General features: G+C 48.8%; 1 protein-coding gene across 3 annotated transcripts in view; it reads left to right on the forward strand.

Annotated features, from left to right (window-relative positions):
* The first annotated feature begins 1,287 nt into the window (after positions 1–1,287).
* TSNARE1 (t-SNARE domain containing 1) overlaps positions 1,288–13,731 on the forward strand; it is a 458,997-nt gene continuing 446,553 nt past the window's right edge. For all 3 annotated transcript variants that reach the window (XM_050313442.1, XM_050313469.1, XM_050313451.1), the window contains exon 1: positions 1,288–1,340. The gene's annotated coding sequence lies outside the window, so the exon portion shown is untranslated. The remainder of the gene's footprint in view (positions 1,341–13,731) is intronic.

Below are 13,731 nucleotides of genomic sequence, written 5' to 3' on the forward strand. Positions count from 1 at the left end.
GTATGCTTTTATGTCCCTTCTCCTAAGGGATTTTCTTTGGAGTCCACAGAAATAAATGATTATCAATGCAGCAAAAGATCAAGGAAACTGCTCTGATAGCAGTTCGGTGTTGTAAAACCCTGAAGTTTATGGAGGCTCAGGTGGCCCCTCAGCCCCTTTTAAAGCTTTTTTTAGCAGGGCCACTGGTGCAGAACTACATTTCTGAACAGGCAGTTGGGTTGCCAAGCCCTTGTTAAAATGAATTGTTGGTTAAAGGCTCTATCAAGAAAATCCTCTTTATAACTCCTTTTGCAAAGCCAACCACCACATAAAAGCTGCTGTCGCTTCTCAAATAAAAAGCAAACCCCTCCCAGGTACAGTTGTATCCTGGACTGCTGTATGAAAGCACTTTTTTTTTGGATGACTCTCCAGTCTCAGTCTGCAGTTCGTGGTGTTTTGAAGAGAATTAGTGGCTTTAGTGACAGCGAGTTGATGGGTTTTATTCTATTTATTTCTCTGTGTGGTGTCCTGGGCCACTGCGTGGCTATGAAGGAGGGCACAGACCTGCCAGAAAATGACAAATTATTAAGGCTAGAAAAGTTCTGTGAGATCATTGAGTCCAACCATGAAACCACCACCGCCAAGTTCCCCACTAAACCCTGTCCCCAGGTCCCACGTCCACACTCTTTTTTGAGCATTTCCAGGGATGGGGATTCCACCACTGCCCTGGACAGCCTGCTCCAATGCTTGACCACGCTTCCAGTGAAGAAATTATTCCTAATATCCAACCTAAAGCTCCGCTGGTGCAACCTGAGGCCATTTCTTCTCGTCCTGTCCCTCGTTATTTGGGAGCAGAGCCCGATCCCGCCCCCCCCCCCGGCTACACCCTCCTGTCAGGGAGTTAGAGAGTGATAAGGTCCCTCCTGGAGCATCCTTTCTGCAGAGTAAACCCCCCAGCTCGCTCAGCCGCTCCTGAGGGTTCCCCAGGTAGGGTCTGGACGGGAGGAGCACCGCGAGGATGAGGAGGAGGAAGGTGGGAACACGGAACATCCCCCCGGAGCGGCTCCCGAGGGGCGGCCGCGGCCGCGCCCTGAGGCGGGAGGCGCTGAGGGTGGCAGGTGGGCGGTGCCCACCCGGGCCGTCCCCTCCACCCATTGGCGGCCGGGGGTGAAGGGGCGGGGCACCGCGCCGCGGTGCACTCTGGGAGTTGTAGTCCGAAACCCCTTCACTGGTGCCGCGGCACCATCAGGTGAGGACTACAAGGGGGGGGAGAGGGGGAGGGTCACGTGGCGCGGGGTGGGCGGGACCGCGGGGGGTCACGTGATGTTTGGGTGCCGGCGGTGACGGGCGCGCGGCGGCAGGTGAGGGGCGCGCGCCGGGCCTGTCTTGGGGTGGGGGGGGACAGGGGGACAGACAGACAGACAGACAGACAGGGCTGGGCTGGCACTGCGGCTGCGTGACACGGGGACACAGCTGGCACGAGGGCTGTGTGACATGGAGACACGGGCACAGGGCTCGCCTGGCACAGGGTGTGTGTGTGTGTGGGACCAGGGGACACGGGGACAGGGCTGGGGTGGCACTGGCGGTGTGTGACACGGGGACACAAGGGCTGTGTGACATGGAGACAGGTCTGGGTGTGTGTGTGATCTGGGGACACGGGGACAGGGTGGCCTGGCACAAGGGGGTGTGTGTGACACGGTGACAGGTGGGGGTGTGTGTGTGTGGGACCAGGGGACATGGGGACAGGGCTGGGGTGGCACTGGGGGTGTGTGACACGGGGACAGAGCTGGCACAAGGGCTGTGTGACATGGAGAAGACAGGTTTGTGGGGGACATGGGGACAGGGCTGGCCTGGCACAGGAGGTGTGTGACATGGGGACAGGTGTGTGTATGGCAGGGGTGAGTGTGACACAGGGACAGGTGTGTGTGTGACCTGGGGACATGGGCACAGGGCTGGCACAGGTTGTGTCTGGCACAGGAACAGGTGTGTGTGTGTGTGTGTGTGACATGGGGACATGGGGACAGGGCTGGGCTGGCACTGGGGGTGTGTGACATGGGGACAGGGGCCTGTGCTGTGTTTGTGTGTGACAATGGGACAGAGCTGGGCTGGCACTGGGGGTGTGTGTGACATGGGGACAGGTGTGTGTATGACAGGGGTGAGTGTGACACGGGGACAGGTGTGTGGGACCGGGGGACAGGGCTGGGGCTGGTGTGGTGTGACCTGGGGACAGGGCTGGCACAGGGGGTGTGTGACATGGGGACACAGGGTGTGTGTGTGTGGCAATCAGGGACTGACTGTGCCTGCCCTTGCCCAGGGCTATGTGTGTGACAGTAATTTGGGATCAGGGCTGGCCTTGCCCAGGGCTGTGAGCAGGGAGGGACACCCACGCCAAGGGTGCTGTATCCCACAGCTGTGTCCCATGTCACTGGTGACCAGGTGAAGGTGGGGTGTCCCTGCACCCACTTTGCCACTGTCCCACCACTTGCTCCACACAATTATTTATTATCCTGATATATCAACCTCCAGCACGACGACAATGCTGGGAACTGTTCTGGGACTGGTCACAGGTTATGGCTCAGTTTGGACCTCACAGAGGGTATAATGATGCTTATTTACTATTTTTTCCCACTTTCCAGCCTGAGTCAGGAAGTTTGAGGCAGTGGGATGGATGTGGAAGTACAAGGAGAGGAAGTAAAACCGCTTTTAAAAGTACAAAGCATCGCTTTCTGCAGCGGTCCTCGACTGCAGAAACTACTTCTTTTTTTTTTTTTTTTTGGTTGCTTTTGTACTTTAAAAACTGTTTGTGGCTGGAAGCTTTTCATAAAAGCTCCCCTGAGCTGCGTGGTACAATTAACCTCCGGCATCTGGCACCAGGGTGGACTTTTCCAGGGAAAACCTCCTGTTCCCACAGAACTCGGTGCCTTTGTGTGCAAATCAAAAAAACAGAGGGTTTGGGAAACCTAAAAGCACGTTTCATTCTGCCACCAGCGCAGTGCAGACGTGCTGCAAAACCTCCCTGCTTGTTTGCATTTGGGGTTTTCCCTGACATTTGGAGCTCGAGGTGGATCCTCATGCCTGGAAGTGCTGTGGGAACAAGAGGCTGTTTGTTTGCAAACCCCGGGACGAGGCGAGCGTGGGGTGGTGGCCTCAAAGGTTGCTTTGTGCTTCATCCTGCTGGATCCTGAATTTTTACTGCCTCTGTGGTGTGGGCTGGGAAGGATTGACTAAATTATGGAGGTTACCCTCACCCCTTTTTTTTTTTTTTGGTGATTCTGTAGCAATAAGGTTTATATTTTATCCAGCATTTATCCCCTTTTCCAGGCTGGTATTTCCCCCTTTGCAGGGGGGCTGTGAACATTCAGTGCCCCATCCTGCCTTGGTGGTCCCTGTGTTGCTGTGGTCAAGGTGCCCTTACAGGTCTTTAAATCACAATGACTTGGGCCAGCTGCTCTCTGACCCCTCAGTGCCTTCCTGCCCCGCCATCTTCACCAGCTGTGACGTCCTTTTCCATCTCATCTCAGCTCCAGATTGGATTCTGAACTTTTCCTAGGGTGCTAATCCTAGAATCACAGAATGGTTTGTGTTGGAAGGGGCCTCAAAGACCACCCAGTTCCAACCCCCTACCATGGGCAGGGACACCTTCCACTAGCCCAGGTTGCTCCAAGCCCCATCCAACCTGGCCTTGGACTCTTCCAGGGATGGGGCAGCCACAGCTTCTCTGGGCAACCTGTACCAGGGCCTCACCATCCCCACAGGGAAGAATTTTTTCCTAATATCTAATGTAAATCTAGCCTCCTTCAGCTTAAAGCCACTCCCCCTTCTCCTACCACTCCATGCCTTTGTGAAAGTTCCCTCTCTGTGGTGTTGAGGCAGATGGTTCAGGTCTTTAAACCCCCCATGACTCAGGGCAGGTGCTCTGTGACTCCTTGTTTCATTCCTGCACCACTGTCTTCACCAGCTACAACATCCTTTTCCATCTTGTCTCATCTCCAAGTTGGTCTTTGGACTTTTTCCAGGGTGCTAAATGTGCTAATTCCCACTTTCCAGTGATCAGCCAAGCAAGAAATAACCCCTCTCTCCAAAGGCTCCCACCTTGCTGATTTGCTTATGTTTATTAATGCAATTAAGACTTAGCCCAACCACCACTGAAGCAGCTTTGATGGACATGGGAGAGGCTGAGCAGTGCAGCCACGTGTCCTGCTTCCATCCAGGCTCCTGATCCAGATCTCCATCCCTGTTTCCTCATGACTTGACTCACAGGGTGGGGAGGCCCTGGCACAGGTTGCCCAGAGAAGCTGTGGCTGCCCCATCCCTGGAAGTGTCCAAGGCCAGGTTGGACAGGACTTGGAGCAACCTGGGATAGTGGGAGGTGTCACTTCCCATGGCAGGGAGTTGGAACTAAAGATCCTGAAGGTCCTTTCCAACCCAAACCATTCCATGATTCTATGATTGCACATTATTTGGCCGAGATTCCTACAGAAACTAAAACAGAGATTTCAACATCAAAGTCCTTTGTTCCCACCCTCTCTTGTGCAGGAAACCTCATTCCTTTTCTCACAACTCTCTTGATTTCATTTTCTTTTTTTTAAAATTAAAAGTATTTTAAACCTCTCATCATTTACTCCTCCTCATGCACCTCACAGGTGTGACTGGGTCTCCCAGCCTGCTCTGGGCCTGGAGAATCTTTTCTGGGAGAGGAGGAGAAATAATGTGTCTTGATAAATCTGCACATTGATATTACAGCACTTCAAATCTAATTAAAAAAGAAAGAAGGAGTCAAGCTGAAAATGAATGAGTCTGTGCTTCCCCTTTGCTTATAAATATATATACCAAATGGTATTTTGAATTGTTGGTTCTTCTGGGATTTCAGGGATTTTTAAATAGCAAGTGTGAAAGGGTAAATAATATCAAGATAAAAATAATGCTTTTGATTCCCTGCCTGTGCCACGAACACATTCTGCTCGATGGAAATGGAATGAACTGTCAAAAAAAAAATCTAATTTACTTTTCCCATCTTTGTTATCCTCCTTCCCACACTTCAGCTGGTCTGGGAAGCGGGGTGGGTTGGTGGGTTTCAATGGACCTTCTGAGAGTTCCTGGTGCTGCAGGGGACCGTGGAAATTCATGACACCAGAGGGTTCTGGGTGGGCAGGAGGAGCCTCTGGGTGTGTTTTGTGTAGGGTTGGAGTTGTCATCAGGGCAAAGGCTGCTCTGGAAAGGACTTGTGTGTCTGTGTCTGATCCCTGTGAGACTGGATGGATGGGTGAGTGGATGGATGGATGGATGGATCAATCAGTCAATCACTGACTGGGTCCTTCCACCCTGGGCATGGGTGGTCATGTGTTTCCACCTGTGGTGTCAATCCAGGCAGGGGGATGAACAGACTGAGAGCAGCCCTGCCCAGAAGGACGTGGTGGTGCTGGTGGATGAGAGGCTGGACATGAGCTGACAGTGTGCCCTCACAGCCCAGAAACCACCCGTGTCCTGGGCTGCATCCAAAGCAGGGAGGGCAGCAGGAGAGGGAGAGGATTCTGCCCCCCTGCTCTGGTCTGGTGAGACCCCAGCTGGAGTGAAGCACTGCATCCAGCTCTGGGGTCCCCAGTACAGGAGGGACATGGAGCTGTTGGAGCGAGTCCAGAGGAGGCCACAAACATGATCAGAGGGCTGGAGAACCTCTGCTCTGGATGAGAGAGCTGGGGGTGTTCAGAGTGGACAAGAGAAGGCTCCAGGCAGACCTTAGAATCCCTTCCAGTACCTAAAGGCGCTCCAAGAGAGCTGGAGGAGGACTTTGGTCAATGGCCTGGAGTGACAGGATGAGGAGGAATGGTTCCAAAGTGAAAGAGAATAGGTTTAGATTCAATACTAGAAAGAAATTCTTCCCTGGGAGGGTGGGGAGGCCCTGGCACAGGTTGGCCAGAGAAGCTGTGGCTGCCCCGTCCCTGGAAGTGTTCAAGGCCAGGTTGGATGGAGCTCTGAGCAACCTGGGATAGTGGTTGGAACTGGATGATCTAGAAGGTCCCTTCCCACCCAAACCATTCTCTGATTCCATGACTGCTGACATTAGAGTGTGTGCATTTGCCTACAGCATCATCCATTCGGTCTAAATTTAATCCATCTCTTCAAACATGAGCTTAACTCACAACTGAAGTATTGGGATGTGCCTCCATGGTTGTTCTTGGTGTGTGTGTGTGGAAATACTGCAGCTTGTCCTCCAGTGGCATCACCAGCCTTTCCAACTACATTTTATTTTGCAGCAGCCTTTTGGACACGGACAGGTACAACCTGTGGCCACAAACTTGCTTTGGGGTTAAGGTTTGCAAGGTGGGAGGAAACCTGGTGCCCATCACTGGATGCTGAGTGCCCAGAAAGCTTCCTAGAGAATTTGTGCTCTTTTCCTTTTCCAAAGGAGCTGGAAGTGTGTGTCTTTTTCTGTCAGAAAGGGTTATTTGTGGCTTTTAATAACACACTTTATTTCCAAAGGAATATGGGCGAGATAAGAATCCTACTCCCTATTTTTTTTTTTTTTCTGCTTGCCTTGCAAATGGTGGCATGGAAGATTAAAATAATGCAAAAGAGTTAAATTAATCTGATTTAACACTTGCAGGGAGGTTTCTATTTAAAACCCTTTTTCTTCATAGTGTCACTAGTCAGGAAATTCAGTAGGCAGGTGCCATCTCTTTGTTGCAGTGCATGGGCACGTCCCTGCTTTGCAGTGTTTCTGATGGGGAAAAAATAGCATTTAACTTTAAAAAAAAAAGAAAGGGGCAGGATGGATTTTTTTTTTCCCATGCCTATTTTATGTGCAGCTCCATTAAAAAAGTGAAGATTGCACTGCTTTTTTAAATATATTCTGAAGGTTGGTACCAAAAAATAAGAAGAACTAGTATATCAGCAGGTGTTTTTAATGGTTTTTTTTTGTTGGGATGCAGAGCTGTGGGGAAAAGCTCTCCCAAGGGCACTTAGGGTGTGTTGGCTGCTCATCTGCTGGGATGCTCTGAGCAAAATCCGGAAAATATTTTCCAGCTTCTCCTTGAATGAAGTCAAACCAGGCTGCAATACCTATAGTTACATTCTTTTAGCAAATTTACCTTTTTTTTTTTTTTTAAAATAAATGCTTGTGCTGGGTTAGGTGGTGATTTCTTCCCTCTCTCTGTCATCTCTTCCCTAAATAAAAGCAGGAAATAACTGCAAAACGTTTTATGCTCTTCATTGTGTAGCGTTTGTTTTGTTCTTCTCCTCCTGCAAAGCCGGGGGTTGCAAAAATCTGAATTTTTTTGGAGGTTATTGAGGACTTCATTTGTCCTCCTTCCCCGTTGCTGTGCACATTTATTGTGATTCTAGTCTTGAATAACTTGGCCATGTATTTTTTTTTCCCCTTGTAGGATTCCTCCATCAGCTGGTGCATGGAGTAGAGGAGTGCAGGAGACAGCCGTGCTGTAGGATTTTATCCCAGAGCTGTTGCCATAGTCCTTATTTCTGCAAAATAAAACATCTTCTTCTTCCATGAGAGACTTTGATCACGCTCATTGCTGAGACTTGTTGCCTTTTTTTTTTTTTTCCCCATTTATAATGAATCTTGTGATGCTTCTGCGTGGAGGAGGGAGGTGCCTCCTTTATTTTTCTACGTATGGAAAAAAAACGGGCAGATTTGGAGGAGTTACGACCCAAATTTTTGGTTTAACCCATTTCTCTGCTGTGTGAGATGTCAGAGACTCAAATATGGTCTGAGGGAACTCCCCAGCCTGCCATTAATGGCTGCTTTGTGAAAAATCCCATATGAGCAGATTGCTCAGGAGCCCTGGAATGGAGGCATACACAGCCAGGAATACTTTTTTCCTTAATCTTTCTTTCCCTCCCCCTGAAATTCCCATATTTATGGGTGGTAGGACAAGGAGGAATGGCTTTAAACTGAAGGAGGGTAGTTTAGGTTGGATATTAGGAAGAAATTCTTCCCTGTGAGGGTGATGAGGCCCTGGCACAGGTTGCCCAGAGAAGCTGTGGCTGCCCCATCCCTGGAGATGTCCAAGGCCAGGTTGGATGTGGCTTGGAGCACCCTGGGGTAGTGGAAGGTGTGGAAAGGTCTAGTGAAAGGGGGTGGAACTGGATGATCTTCAAGGTCCCTTCCAACCCAAACCTCTCTGGGATTCAATGATTTACCAGCATGTGACATCCCTTGACAAAGAGCACAGTCCTGGTGTGATGGTGGTGCCTGCCCAGCTCGTGTGTTCCCCAGTTTTGAGGTGTCTTAGAGGAGTAGAAGCTCTTGGGTGGTTTGGGGAAGACTTGGATGATGCCATACTGGGTCTGCAAGCTGTGCAATAGTGGCTTCAAGTTTAGAGTCATGGAATCATGGAGTGGCTTGGGTTTGGGATGGGACCTTCAAGATCATCTTATCCAACCCCCTGCCATGGGCAGGGACACCTTCCACTAGACCGGGTTGCTCCAAGCCCCATCCAACCTGGCCTTGGACACTTCCAGGGATGGAGGTTTTGAGGATCAGAGGGAGCAGGGGTTGTAACCAACTGTGGGTAATGGCAATTACATTTGAGCTGAATTATTAACAAATGCTTTTCAGCATCCCATATCCCAGCCTGGAGATGTTCCTTATGCTCCAAGCTCTTCTGATTTAGGAGAGAGGAGAAAAAAAACCCTGCTGTGTATCTGTTTGGAGATGAGAGGGGTCAGTGAGGCTGCAGGAATGGTCTGACTCACTGGGTAACACCTTGTTCAATAGAACACTACACATGCCAGATTTTCTTGTGGAAGCTGAATATTTTCAGGTTTTCCTTCTTGCAAAGTGAATCAGGAGCTAAACCTTAATACAGCTTTTCACTTTATTTTTCCCACACTAAACAACTGATTTGTGATCCCTTGTGACACTATTAGCTTCCTAGGCTCTCATGAGAACCTCCTAATTTCTAAAATACCTGATTTATACAAGTTTAAACACTCCATTAGATAGCTGGAGATGTGATTCACCTTTCCCAAATGTTTTGATGTCTTCTGTCTGATGTATTCCCAGCTGCTCCTCTTCCCAAGTGCACCGGGAAGAGGAGAGACCCCAGTGTCAGTCCCATCAAATATGCTGCAGGTAGTGGATGGCCAGTCCAAAAGTATGAGAAATTAAACTTACAAATATATGTATATTATTAAAAACCAGTTAATTTCTCTCTTATAACGCATAAGGTCATATATATATAAATCACATATTTAAAATAATAATAATGGGTCTGGCTTTGTTTGCTTTTATGCCCTGTTTTTTTGGCCTTTGTTTTAAAGAACTGAAAATTCCAGTCTTTCCTCTGCTGAATGTCCTTTGGATTGGTGCAGGCAGGATCAGGCCATGGTGAACACTCATAACTGTGCCCAGCCTCCTGATGCTGCTCCCCATCCTCTAAAGTACCATCTCAGGCAGGTTTCAAACTTATCCAGAATTGTAGAGAGGGTGAAAAATCAAACCACTTTACCAGATCTACTTTTCCTAATGATAAATAAGGGAAAAAAAAATTAAAATAGTGGTGCTTAAATTATGTTGATGCCACGGCATGTTCCTGCTTCGAGTTCTCAGTGTCAAGGACCTTCAGCTTCCATTAACAGCAAGTGCTCAAAGATGGAAGTAGGTGGCAAAATGTGGGTGTTGAAGCCCCAGAAGTGCTGTCCTAAGCTTTTTTGACACATTTGAGAGAGCAACTGTGGGCTTTGCAAAGCCCTCTTAAGTATTGATTGGGGAAGTTTCCTAGGTTTGGGCTGTTTTTCTAAAAATGCAATGGATTGCTGTCCTTGCCAAGTGCCCAAACTGGTCCCTTGGAGAGGCATCTTAGCACGTGGTGTAAACAGGACTGTGATATTGGAGTAAACCAGGATGCCTTTGAGGTTGAAAAAGCAAACTGACGGTCTTACTACAGATATTTGCCCGATGAACATCTTTAGAGCCCCAAGCAGATGGGTTTCATAGAATCCTAGAATGGTTTGGTTTGGTAGAGAGATCTTTAGGATCATCCCGTCCCACCCCCCTGCCATGGGCAGGGACACCTTCCACTATCCCAGGTTGCTCAGGGCACCATTCAGCCTGGCCTTGGACACTTCCAGGGATGGAGCAGCCAAAACTTCTCTGATTTCTTCTTCTTTGACCCAAACACGGGGCAATGAAAGAGACTAATTCAGTGTTGTTTTTTATTTCCCCTCATGGCAATACCTGCAGTTTAATTGCCAGGATCCTCTTCACTGTGCATGGAAACCAAGGTCTTCTTTTCATTTTTCTTTTTTTTCCTCTTTTTCTGCTTCTGTTTCACATTATTCAAATGTACCTTTGTTTCCTTTCATGGAAAGAGATGTCCCATAGGCTCCGAGGTCTGCAGGCTTGCTCTTCTCTCCTTGGCCAGTTCCTTTCCTACTGCACTGTGCTTGTCATCCTTTTAAAAATTAATTAGAATTTCGTATAATCTCATACTTGGAAGCAGAGCTGTGCGTCCTCCTCCTGTTTGTGAGGAATTTGGACACAGAATATAAAGAGAGTGTGCAGAAAGCAGCCTGGAGGTCCTCCTACCCCCTGGGTACTCCCTCCTTGCTTCGACCATCCCTCTTCCTTTGGCTCCTGCTAAGACCAGAAAGAGCTTTTGTGTTTCCCTTGGTGGTTCCTTTGTGGCCTTGAGGTGCTTCTGGCTTCTTCAGCCCCATCAGGCTGCAAGACCCTCCTGCTGGGAGGGTTTGGCCTTTGCTGCTTTGCTCTGCCAGCAGAATGGAAGTTGCTTTTCAAAATCTCTGCTTCTTCCTCGGCCAGAGCAAAAATCTAATTCCTTGGAAGCAAGGAGTGGTTTTGAGGGTAAGGTGATGAGTGGTCTCCACTGATCTTTTACTTGCAGGTCACAGAATGGTTTTGGTTGCAAGGGACCTTTCAGACCATCTCGTTCCAAGCCCCTGCCATGGGCAGAGACACTTTCCACTAGACCAGGTTGCTCAAAGCCCCATCCAGACTGGCCTGGAACACTTCCAGGGATGGGAGCCCCTTGGCTACCTCCCTCTAACAACAGCTTTGGTGGAGGGAGACTTATGGACCTGATGTCCTTCTTGCTTCTCTCCCACATCCCAGAGAGGCAAATAGTTGTCATGAGTGGTTGTTATCTCGATGGACCTTATCTCAAAGCCCACCAGCTCCATGATAAAGCCCTTGTAGTTGACTGAAGTAATATCCTCTGGTGGTTCACCACACTCCATTTCCTTTGACTTGCCATCCTGGGCAGACTGAGGCTGGTTATTTTGGCTGCCTGGATCACTTTGCAGTTCCTAAGCAGACAAGGGTGACCTTGCACTTGCTGATTTGGTTGCTCCGATGCCGTCTCCCCACGCGGCATCTCATAAATAGCTCCACTTCTCAGCTTCATTTCCCAGACCTGTTCACACCTTGCCAAAAATAATTACAACCTCTGAGACTGGGGGTTTACTGGGCGAGGGGGGAGGAGGGCGTAGGAAAACCTGCAATCCATGTTTTTTCCTGCGCTGTGTCATCAACGTGGTGCTGCCGGTGGGATCGGGATCTCCCTTCTGGGGCTGTGAATCAGGCTGTGCTGGTGTTCACCTTGTGTCACGAGGTTTCTCACAGAATTGCAGAATCAACGAGGTTGGAAAAGACCTCTGAGATCATCCAGTCCAGCCTGTGACTCAACTCCACCTTGGCACCGAGTGCCGTGTCCAGGCTCTGCTTCAGCATCCCCAGGGACGGGGATTCCACCCCCTCCCTGGGCAGCCCATCCCAAGGTCTGATCCCTCTCTCTGTGAAGAGACCATCGTAAATTCAGCAGCATCTTAAATTCACATCCCAGGCGATGCCTTCCTCGCCTTTATTACCTCTTAATGTGTTTTCCCACATCTCGTGCTCAGATAAACCTCCCGCTTTCCTTGGCTGTAAAAACTGGCTCTTCCTGCGACCTTCCTCCTTCATCTCCTGCCTTCCTCCTTCCTCCATCCATGCATTTTCTGCTTCTTGCCACGCTTTTTGAGCTCCTTGGAGCTCCTGGAGAGGCGGGTGGGTGCCACCACTCCCGGTTTTGCCGGTGGTCATGTGTGGAGCCGGCGAGGAAAGGCAGGAATATTTTTAGTGTGCTCCGCTCAGGGGGCCGCCCACGGCCCAGCATTAAAATAATAGCGGGGACAGTGGGGAAGGCTCTGCAGCAAAATGTTGAGATGCAAATTGCCATCCTAAGAGCAAACCTCAGGGTGATTCTTGGCAGTGCTTCCAAAGGCTGTGTTTGGAATAAAGATTACAGCGAGAGATCTCGCCCGCGGGGCACGCTCGGCTCATTTATCCTGGAGCTCAGCAGAGCTTGGGAATTCAGGGTTGGGAGCCAACAGGGTGAAACGTGTGCACCTTTAAAAAGGTATTAGATTAGCATTGGAGAAACAAAATGTCACGTCACCTCTGTAGCTTAAATTTCCAGGGTTGCAGGAGCAATAAATTCAAAGTTGGATTTCATTTGCAAGTGGTTCCTGGGTGCTTTCCAAGAAAGAGGTGGCTCTGGTGGCTGCAGAGATGGTCTGGGAGGTTTCGAGGCATTATCTGGGAATAAATGAGCTTGTGCCAGATGATTCCATGCTGCTTTGACTTTTCAAGTTGGTGGTGGACAAGTTGGCTGTTGGAAGCCTTGAAATAAGGAATCAGTAAAATGTGAATTCCTTTTTTGTTGTTGTTGTTTTATCCTCACAGTAGTAAATGGTACAACTTCTTGAGAGCTTCGGAGTTTGTTTGGGGTTTTTTTAGCTCTTGGAATGCTGTTACAAATCTGTACCTTTTGGAGGCTGGAGAGGGACAATTTTGAGTGAAAATAAAAGTAGTGAAGCTAATTTTTCTTTCTTTGAATGGAGCATGGAAGAACCAGGAGGCTGAGACTTGGTGGGAATACATTCTGACTTCGATACAAGTTTGTGTTGATCAGATCTTAATTCACTTGTATCCTTTAATTATCCATTCCAACACCATAAGACTTTTAAATATCAAATTTTAAGGATGTTCTCTGCCAAAACTGCATGCTCTAAGTGCAGATCCTGTTGGCAGGAATCTGAGGAGCTGTTGACTTGGCCTCCTTTGTAGCCCCATCCTCCCTTGCCTGGTTTTTCCCTCCTTAAAAGTCAAACAGCAGTTGACAAAATAACAGAGCTCATGAGTGTGTAGCCCTGTCAAGATCAGCATGTCCCTCTTGAATCCCACCAGAGCTGAGGCAGTAAAAGAAAAACATCTTCCTGGTTCGGTTCAGGCACATCTTGGATCCTCTTTGTGACTGTCCTTTGCTGCTTCCTGCACCTCTCTGGCATTAAATCCAAGCTGCTGGTTCTTCCAGAGCCCTTCTCCCACTGCCTTGTGCTTCGTTGGGATGTTGACTCTTCCCTCTGGCATCACGAAACTCAGTTCCTGACCTTGAAATGCTCCAAATCTCCATCCTTCCATTCTTCCCTCTTGATGTGCTCACCCATGAACATTTGTAAGGATGCTCCTAATTTTCCTTGCTTTTTGGTGGTATAGCTTCAGGGACCCTCATAGCTGACTGTCAGGCCAGTGTTTCTGTCTTTCCAGGTGTTTCCCATCCAATCTCTGTTCAACATTTTTTGCACTAAATCTCCTGTTTTAAATTCTTTAACGCAGGAATTATCTCCTTACTCTGTATTTATACAGCACTTAATGTGATGTAGATGTGATTCCAAAGTGATGCCTTTGATAATGCCTTTAAAATTGTTGTTTTGGTAGTTAACAACCTTGAGAAT

The sequence above is a fragment of the Myiozetetes cayanensis genome, unplaced genomic scaffold, assembly GCF_022539395.1.
Source record: "Myiozetetes cayanensis isolate MyiCay16 unplaced genomic scaffold, myiCay2020 scf1, whole genome shotgun sequence".
Taxonomy (NCBI): Eukaryota; Metazoa; Chordata; class Aves; order Passeriformes; family Tyrannidae; genus Myiozetetes; species Myiozetetes cayanensis.